Source organism: Pinus tabuliformis, chromosome 1_2 (genome assembly GCF_031772625.1).
Source record: "Pinus tabuliformis cultivar Carrire ecotype Pingquan chromosome 1_2, CPIR1, whole genome shotgun sequence".
Lineage (NCBI taxonomy): Eukaryota > Viridiplantae > Streptophyta > Pinopsida > Pinales > Pinaceae > Pinus > Pinus tabuliformis.
The window spans coordinates 101,199,352-101,209,653 of record NC_142298.1 but is presented as its reverse complement, the minus strand read 5'-3'; the positions used below and the strand labels follow the sequence as shown (position 1 = coordinate 101,209,653).

At 37.6% G+C, this 10,302-nt stretch overlaps 1 pseudogene across 1 annotated transcript; it reads right to left on the bottom strand.

Moving 5' to 3' along the window:
* Nucleotides 1-400: 400 nt before the first annotated feature.
* LOC149204684 (uncharacterized) lies at nt 401-7,750 on the bottom strand (annotated as a pseudogene). The gene is made up of 6 exons (XR_016252389.1): nt 7,220-7,750; nt 2,431-2,501; nt 1,914-2,228; nt 1,561-1,686; nt 1,371-1,472; nt 401-1,286 (listed from the first exon to the last, which is right to left on the bottom strand). The product of XR_016252389.1 is annotated as an uncharacterized LOC149204684 (transcript).
* Between the last annotated feature and the right edge of the window lie 2,552 nt (nt 7,751-10,302).

Genomic DNA, 10,302 nt, shown 5'->3' with positions numbered 1-10,302 from the left:
TCCTAGCTATCATCCTTTACCATATTTATCACAATCGTTTTCCTCTTCTCTGTATAACAAGTCCTGATGATGAGTCTTGCTCTAGACTCGAAACGTCGACAAGAAAAAGATGAACACTGTGGATTATCCGAATTCTATCTCTCAAAAACCACTCCACAGAAACCTGCAATCCAAGATATTAAACATCTTATATATTAGTTTTTTTATCATATTTATGTGTCAATGTATTTATTTTATGTTGTAGATGGTTTAGATATTAAAAAAATTGAAAAAAAATGAATATTTTTGTGCCAAACGCTTTTTTCCCGCTTTTTTCCCGCTTTTTTCGATTTTTTCCGCTTTTTTCCCGGCGCCGATTAAATCCCGCTCGCGCTTTTAACAACATTGATCTCAGGTCCTAAATGAAGTGCATTGTAATTTTTAATCTACGCATATACTACAAGGATTATACTGTAAATCTTTTTTTGATAACTTGTACTAGCATAGAAGAGTGGAAAATTAACAGGGGGGTCCCAAGTTTACTGCAACATATGTTAAGGCTGACCTAGTCAATCTAATGTGGGTCCATAAGCCCCCATGGGGAGGGCATGCTATTTCTTGAGATGTTTATAAATACACACTTAAGTGTCATTTGTAAATAATCAGTGTGAGCTGTTTTTCTCTCTAAAAGTGTATCCTGCAGGCACCATATACTATTGCACCCTCTCGCTATCTTGGTGTGACATTTGTGATCAGTTATCTCTATATAGCACTCTTATGGTATTTTACTCTAGTGCATCTATGGTTCACAACTAGTGCACTTGCTCACTCTTTATCAAGTGTTGTTTTCTCCTTTCTTATTGCAGGTTTTAGGGTTTGTTAGTGGTTCCTCTCAATCCTTGCTTTCTCTTGTGATGTCACAATTTTCATGGTCAAAATATGTCTTCCATCTTCCCCACATTTTTGCCATTGCAATGATTCCAACTGAAGTTGTGCAAACTGTTGATCCCCAACCATCTATAAGCATTTAATTTTCAATCGGGTTAACATAAAACAGAATGCAATTATAAAGTATCATACAACCAACACATTTTGCACATACTATAATAATAATAAACATACATGTCAAACTATTTATATGCTAGCATGGAGTAAATTACCTCAATAGTTGGGGGAACAAGGGGCCGCTTGCCTTTGAGCACAATTACAAGAAATTCCAGCTTCTTTTCTTCATCCCATTCACTATAGGTACCCATGTCTAAATACTCCGTAATGACATCTAAAGTTTCTTAATGTTTGCCAGATTCCTGATCCACCAAAATTTGATAAATCTGACAGTCGATTGTTCAAATTATAAAGTTGAACATTTGAACCATACTTATGATAAATACCTGGCGCAGATCAAGTTTCATCAATATCATTCCGAATGTTGAAACCCGCCGAATAAGGTCAGCCAGGCGTCCATCAGCTAGGATATCTGACCCACATGATTGCTGCAGAAAACGAACTAAATTAATGATGCACATTTCACCCCGGCAGGAAAAGCAGATGCTCACTCCAAACAGAGAACTTTAGAAATACCATTGATTCATAGCAAAGCATCAGAGGTTCTAAAAGTTGTGCTGAATTTTCATAGTACTGATTAGGGTCATAATCACAGGGAATGCCCTCCAAGATCTCTTCAATCCGCCTACGTGTAGTGATAAGCTATAAGCACAAGTGTATAAACAGACGCACATTAGATATGAAACATTTGAAAGGAGAACAAGGTACGATTCAAATTTTAACGTTAATCCTAACTACGATAAATTCAATTCAAAACATTAGCTGATCTAAACAAACATAAAATACATCCAAACTTAGATGCCCCAAGATATTTGACAAAATGAACATATTCTTTGCAAACAAGAAACAGAATCAATGGAGTAACAAACCTTTTCCCTTACATCTCCAAGGACAATTCTATAAGGAGCAAAATCTGGGCGCTGTGTAATGCTTGGATTAAGAATTTTATCAAAGATGGATTTACCCACATTAAATTCTGATGTTTTCTTTCGAGGACTGGAAAAACCAAAACCTGTTGTACTACTGGCAGAAGGAGTTCCAGTCCCTGATCCAGTTGAAGATGCATTTGTAGAAACATTAATTGTTCTGACATTTACATCCAGCTTTCCATCTTCATACTTCTCTGAATTTCTTGAAAGGGAACTCTTCAGCAGTGTCACTGAGCTCTCAGCATTGTGACCAGACTAAATGGCAACAAAAGATCATTCTCTTAAGTTACAAATTGCAATATTCAGTATTTGAAAATTCAGCATTTGCATCTTGATGCATGAAAAAAAGTCTTCAACTTTTTGAGAAAACGTTATGGAGAACAACATACTATATTTGTTTTTACTATTAATATCTGAAAAATTAATGATGAATTATTTTGAATTCTGTCTAATTTACCTCAAAGGAATCACTGTGATCTGTCACTGGGAACTCTAAGATGGGTAGCTGGGATTCTCCGTCATTGCATTCTATACAAGAAAGTAGAGGAAAAGAATGAACATGAGGCATGTCACATGACATTTGCACAGAAAAATTGTGTTGAACAAGGTATCAGCGGCAACTCTCTAATAGATGGCTATTTACCTGAAATAAGTTTTCAGGCCAACATTACAAGCAATAGCAAAAAATTTCCAAGCAAATTCACTGTAAAGAAAATAAATGATCCATATTGCACAAAAACAGAGAATATAGCAGATTCCAGAATAAACCCAAAGATAATGGAAAATAAGGAAATATTCATCGTGTCCACAAAAATTATATGCAAATAGTAAATACACAATGATAGGGAGAAACACACTACTTACATGGGCTTCACACCATCTGCCCCAGAAAGATAAATGGGGGCACTCTGCCACCCAACAAGGAAGACATAATGCCTTCTGGAATACCCATCAATATCAAACATATGATAGTCAAATGGTCTGCCCTTTCATAATTTTAAAAAGGGATATTTCCAGCAAATTCCTTGTTTTATTTTCAATTTAATTTGCCGAATGTTTACGAGAAAAAATCTTGAAGGAATTTGTCAGAAATAGTATTGAATATTGAAAAAGGGATATTACAGTGGTGTCAGAGCTGCTTTCCTACCAGCCTGAGGTGATTGATTAGCAGTGGAAGATTTATCTTTTGTTCCCGGAATGTGAAATTTCAACAGGATTGAAACACTAGCTCCCAATTTATTGTGTATTTCTGGAGGCTGAGTTCATTATCTATCTGGGCCAAATTTGTTGTATTTTCACAAGCCAAGTTCGAGGGTTCAGAAGGGCCAAATTTGTGAGGGCCGCATCCATTAATTGTTGAGGCCAAGTCTGCCATTCACTGGAGCCGAATTCGTGATACTCGCAGTGGCCGAATAGCTGTGCAAATTCACGGGTTTTTGGAGGCCGAGCCACTGTATAAATTCATGGGTTTTTGGAGGCCGAATCGCTGTACAAATTCGTGAGTTTTAAGGGGCTGAATCAATGTGCAAATTCGTGGGTTTTTGGAGGCTGAATCAATGTACAAATACGTGGGTCTTTGGAGGCTGAATCGTTGTACAAATACGTAGGTCTTTGGAGGCTGAATCACTGTCCAAATTCTTGGGTTTTTGGAGGCTGAATCACTGGGCAAATTCGTGGGTCTTTGGAGTCTGAATCGTTGTACAAATTCATGGGTTTTAGAGGCCGAATCATTGTGAAAATTCATGGGTTTTTGAAGGCCGAATCTTTGGAGAAAATTGAGGTTGAATCGTTGTAAGAAATTGAGGGTTATGGAGGGCCAAACCACCATGCGCATTGGAGCGAATTTGTTGTGCGTGTTATTGGCCAGGTGAGGTGATTGACCAGGCTTCATTATGTGTTGCTGGAGACAATGATTCCTATGAAAGGGTTACTGAGTTTGGTTATGATGTTGTCATTGTTGTGTCAAAGATATTTGGTATTCGAAATGCATCAATGAAGGGCACGCCTGAGGATTCACTGAGGAGCTTTCAGTACCTGTCTGTAGATTCAGGACAGAAGCAGTGATAAGTAATTTGTCCAATTTTATGATTTTTTGGGGAATTAAAAAGGTTTGTTCTAGCTTGGTATATCTATTTGGCCAATTCCGTTGTCATTTGTTCTTGCTGTTTGAGATTAAGCCCATACAAGAGGAATATATTTAAAATTAATCATAGGCTGGCCTTGATGGGGAAAGAAAATTCATAGGTTTCGTGCATCTACATCGAGGATGAGCAGTTAAAAGACGAAGGAAAGCAGCCAAAGAGAGTGCATGATTGACCAAACATTGTCTCAATGGGCCCTATTTTAAATTGTTGCTTTCCATTCATCATTTCTTGGGCATGTAATACATAGTCAACTCAAACAGCATACAACAAAACCCCAAGCTTCTATCCTGATTAGCTGTTTGGTTTCTCTATTTTACATAAATACATATCGAGCTCTCATTTATCTCAATTTGGTTCTATCGAATTTAAAATAGAAGTTATTGTATGGTTAAATATCGTTGAAATCACTGCCTGTCCATGCAGAATCGAAAAAAATGTTCTTTGTACTTTCCAGGCAACTGCCAATCTGTTGAGTTTAATGTATTTGTACCTGTCTTGCTCAGAATGCTTGCATATGTCCATCTCTGACTTGGCCTTCCAAATCAGATTACTGTGAGATAAAGTCTGAAGTAAGAGGAGACAGAATGGAATAGTGGCTTGTTGTAAAGGGAAATATCTATTTCTTTTTCATTTGTCATTCAGATTACGAGCTGCTGAGGAAACGTGATCTCATTGATCTGTTTTTCAATGCTTGAGTCTACAATCCTATAGAGATCACCTTGCTAGTTCCACTTAATTTCATGGGAGGTGTATCAGAAACAGAAATGGTCGTGCATCTCTTAGGGAATTTAAACGCAGCAAAATATAACATGTGTGCCTCTCAGGGATACTTCATGCTTTGCCCAAATCATGGGGTGTATGGGGCCTTAAACATCTTTCTATCTTTTCAAAAACCCTTTCGTCAAAAGTCAGTTGGAGACTTCTCTCCACAAAGAGCCTGTGGACATCGGTAGTTTTCAGGAAATACATTTCCCCTCTCGCTTGATGAATGGATCAGAAAACTGAATAAAATGGTGCCAAACTCTTCAATTATCTGGAAAGTTGTTATAGCTTCATTTAATATTATTGGAGGTGGCCTCACTTGGAAGGTGGGCAATGGGTAGAAAGTTAATATCAGTTTGGAACCATGGGTTGGCTTCCAAGCTAATTTTAGACTTCCTTTGGATCTTGTGGCTTTCCTGAATGAGCACGACAAAGTTTTCCACAATCAGGTTGTGGATGAGGATTGGACTACTTTCTGGTGGCAAGGTTGGCAGAATGTGGCTCATTTGGGCCTTTAAGGAGAGCATGCTGATATGTGGTAGGATTATATTATCTTTCTCAGAAGGTCAAATGTCAGAAAAAGAGATAGGGTGGACTTTTTGTGTTGTGTTCACTCTCCTTCTGGGGTATATACGCCAAAATTAGGATACAGTCACTAGATAGTAGAAGTCCCCAAAAATTAGGATACAGTCACCAGATAGTATAAGTCAAGACTTTTTCTATGGTGTTTATTAAAAAACAAAGTGACAACTTGCAACAACTTACAAAAAAATATAAAAAGGTCCCAACTTGTGTATTTTATGTAAAAATGCTAAAGAGTCTATCTCACACTTGTTTTTTTTTGCCCTTTCTCACTGCATATTTGAGTTAAATCTAGGAAAATATTGAATTGCAACTTGCAGTGGAGAGGAAACAATAGCTTGATTGAGGCTTGGAAGTCGCAGTGGGATTCGTCAAACAACGAGACCCTCAGAAACATCCCTCCCCTCATTTGTTGGGGGTCTAGCTTGCCAGGAACAAAGCCACTTTTAGGGACTCCTCATCCGCACCCAATCTTATTGAGCTGAAGTGGGTGCAATTTATGCTCTCCTTTCGTCAAAAGACTTTATTCACGTGCCTCGCAATATCATTGAAGAAGAGATCAATCAACACATTCCTTGGTCTTATTTTGATGGTGCTTCAAAGTGAGGACAATAGTTGTGGTGGTGGCCTCGTTCTTTTCATAAATGAACATAATTTCATGAAGTCAAAAATTGGTTTAGGCAGAGGATCTAATAATTTTTCTGAACTTATATCTTTAAAGATTCTACTCTGCTAGGCTCTAGAATATGATTGTTTCTCTCTTCCAATCTTCGGGGATTCTTTAAATGTTATTAATTGGTTTAATGAAGTTCAAAGATGTCACAACCACACACCTTCCCATTCTAGAAGAAATTCTTCAGATTAAACAAGCTTTTAATAATATATCCTACTGTCATATCTACAGGGAAAGGAACCATGAAGCAAATTTTCTATCCAAGGAAGGTGCTAGAAAGGCTATGAGCAATTGGCAAGTCACAGAACATATGAATGGGGCAGTCCAAATTTTCCAGCACCACTCTTTTATAGATATGTGATGCTTTGTGTTTCTCCTCTATGTCAAGCTACAGATTATATTTCTCTACCATTTTTTTAACAGTTTGATGTAAATATTTTGGTTACAAAGGTCAGTTGATGATTTTTATTTACTGCTAGATAGGACTTATTATGAACAGATCAATATATATCAGTTCTGCTCCCACGTTGTGTGGACATAACAATTTTGATGTTTGATCTGAGGGTGGTTTTTATCACACACAAATTATTTGGAGGTTGTACTACTCACGGCTTTGGCCATTGACAGATGGTTTTTTGTTGAATGCACATAGTGCATGTATTGTAACTTTTTGTTGCGATTTTTTCTTCGGAAAAAAATAAAAAAGATTGTTTTCCTTGATCTGCAATTCAGGCACCATAAATCTTAATATAACTATTCTAATAAATTGAACTATACAACCCTAGCATCCACATAAACGAGGGTAACAACTCTTTTGCTAAGTCAATCCTGGCATTTAACAAATTTCAAACCATATCATTAATGAATTTCAAAACCTAGCAATAAAAAATTTAAAGACTTCAAAGCCTTTCCATTACGCCAGCTAATTACTCAAAAAGGCCAAAACTGTTACACTAAACATAAAATCAAAAAAATAGTACAGATGTTCTACTAAACTAGCAATGGACCTAAAACGTCTAGATTCGCTATTCATAACCCCGATTAACATAAATAAGATGGAATTTTGATGCGAACGAATAACTTACTCATGATATAAGCGATCGCCAAAGAAGAAACCCTGGCCACCACAAAAGAGACCTTGACGCTCCTCACTCTGTGTTTGTCCAGGGCCAAGTCCAGCAAAATTATCCCCACCCCACCAAGTAAGAACATAAACCTCGATGAGAGCCCTTCGATAATATATTGCCCTTTCACTCTTCCAGATAGGAAGACAACCGGTTTTATGTTCATGTGACAGGACCCTTCACGCTCCCAATGCCCGGTGACTCGATGATGACATCGTAGATGAAGCTGAAGACCACCAAGAAATAGGTGGCCAAGACGAGGGAGAAGACAATCATCGTTGAGGGCAGCGAAAAGGAGGGCACCTTCAGGCGCATGCGGGGTACTCTGAGAGCACTATAAGGAAGCTTTAGGATGAGAAGCAAGGGATCCATTGAATATGGCGAAGATAAGTCTATGCTTGATGATGTCGACCTCTGGTGATGAACAGGAACCTCTGTCGACATTTTTCCAGTGACGGAATTTTGCTCAGAGATGAAATTAATGACCAAATTGAGGATGAATATTTAAGCTTTTGTTTTCCCTCCGTCACTTGGGTTTTTGGTGTGACCCTAAGGTATTAGTTACCCAGCCTTTAGTTAGCCCGAAACAATGTTGCAAGAATAATGAATCCGCTACTATAACACACAAACAAAATTCATCACTCCAATAATGTAAAACTGAATTAAATTTTGATTAAAATTTATCGAGAAAGATGCATTTCAATAGCTTTTTATAAATGGGTTAAAATAATAGTCTAAAATAAATATTATTCCATAAAAATTGAAAAAGTGTATCTTGGTCGAAGTATGAGATACTTTCGATTTACTTCTAAATTTTATTGGAACTTTGATCATACCGTGATTTTTACTAGAATTTTGGAGAAATCGATTATTACTATGAGTTCAACTTAATTTAAATCAATATTGTTTTATTAATATTAAAATTGTGTAGAAACCAATTATTGATCACTTTTCATTTTAAATAAATGTTATTATGTACCTAAACTAGCATCTAAGGGTTTAGTTTCGATAGTGGTGGTTCAAGCTTACATACATGTTAGCTAACCCTAATAATATTATTTTGGAACAAGTTTATAAATTGATTCAATTGGTCTCATTTTTATGTTAATAATTCAATCACCTAAATATTGGTAGTGAGATTGAAAATGGGGTTGTTCTTTAATGTTCATGAAACATGAGCCTAATATGTATTGCATGTGGCTTTATTTTAACCTTATCCTTGATCGTTATTTGAAAAAATTATTTTGTCAAAAGAAAAACCTAGGTCTCCTTGTAGTGAACCCTATGAAAATCGATGGTAAGGCCATAAAGAGTCTTTTTTGTATAATCATTAATGATGGGGGACATACTTGTAAATAGAATATTAATATACTTGAGAGTTTAGAACTCATGGTGCTCCCATTGTAGATGAATTAAAACCCTAAAACATGTGTTCTAGTTTTGTCCCTTGGCCAAATCTACATGGGCTTTGGCAAAGTCTTTGGGTTGCTAGTGACCCTTGCTAATATTAGATGGAATGCAATCTTGTTAGGAAAACATCTTCCTGAGGCCACAAAGTTTCATTCTTCTTGGATTGTTGTTCATGTTGTAGTGTTTTTCTTTTTGTGAAAGAAATGCAACGAAATCTTATTTTATGATAAAGAGCCTTCATAAACTTTCTCGTGGTATGATAGCACACTAATTTGTATGAAACTATGCTTGCAGATTATAATGCAAGTGCAAAGGATTTAGATAAAAGGGGTGTCTTTTTAGCAACTACTAGAATTATAGGGTGTTGCCCCTTGCAACATGAGTAAGGAGCCCCTTGGCCCTTTCGCCACCTAGTCAAACTATTCTTAATGTGGTGATAATAGGTCGTGTCACATGGTTAGTGGACATATTTGTTAAAGGAAGAGACACAAACACAACTAGCCTCATTCTTTAGTGAATAAAAACAAATTCTTGAGTATTGTGTCGAGCATTTTTTTAGGCATTGAAGACTCATAAGACATGATCCTTTGGTTATTATTGGAGTCTAATCGAAGGGGTAAGGCACAAAATTGAGTTGCCATGTTAGTGTAAGACATACATCCAATAGTTAGGTGCCAGGGTGTTCCAACGCATGCTAGGAAGTGTTAGGGAGTGTCAGGGAAACAAAAGGGAGAACTAGGTCAAATTAATGCATGGAAATGAATGAATAATAGTTTGTGACAAGAAGTGTCACTAAGTTCCAAGTGTGCTAAGGAGGGAGTGACAAGGTATGCTAGGCGGTGCTAAGGCTTGCTAGAGGCCAGGGCAACATGCCAAGATGTGCCAGGTGCCAAGGTGTGACAAAGCATGCTAGGGAGTGTCAGGGAAACACGAGGGATCACTAGTTTCAAATGCATGGAAATGAATGAATAAGAGTGTGTAACAGGGAGTGTCATCGAGTTCAAGGTGTGCTAATGAGGGAGTGACAAGGAATGCTAGAGTGCCAGGGCGGCATGCCAAGATGTGCCAAGTGCTAGGGTGTGTCAATGTGTGCCAAGGAGTGTTAGGGAGTGTCATGGAAACACAAGGGAGAACTAGTTCAAAATGCATGGAAATTAATGAAAAAGAGTGTGTGATAGGGAGTGTCAGTGAGTTTCAGGTGTGCTAAGGAGGGAGTGACAAGGTTATATGCTAGGCAGTGCTAAGGCATGCTAGAGTGCCAGGGCATATCAAGGAGTGGTAGTGTGTGCTAGGGAGTGCCAAATCATGCCAAGGAATGCAGGGGATTCTAACACGTGCCACATAGTGCCAAGACATTCTAAGACGTGTCAAGTGATATGGCATGTCAAGATGTAAACTGTGTTGCTTAGTTGTTTTACTGCCACGGTTGGATGTGAGCCTTGTCTTGGTAACTTGTTAAGTGGGATGAGTTGATATTGGACATGAGTAGCCTTAGATGAGTTACATGTAGTTCTTAGGTGAACAAGGCATGTGTTGAATTTCCACGACAAATGATAATTTGGGTTTGGTCTTAGAATCTTTGATGCAAACACGCTCAAGTACCACAACACATCTACTTTAATGCACGATGAAAT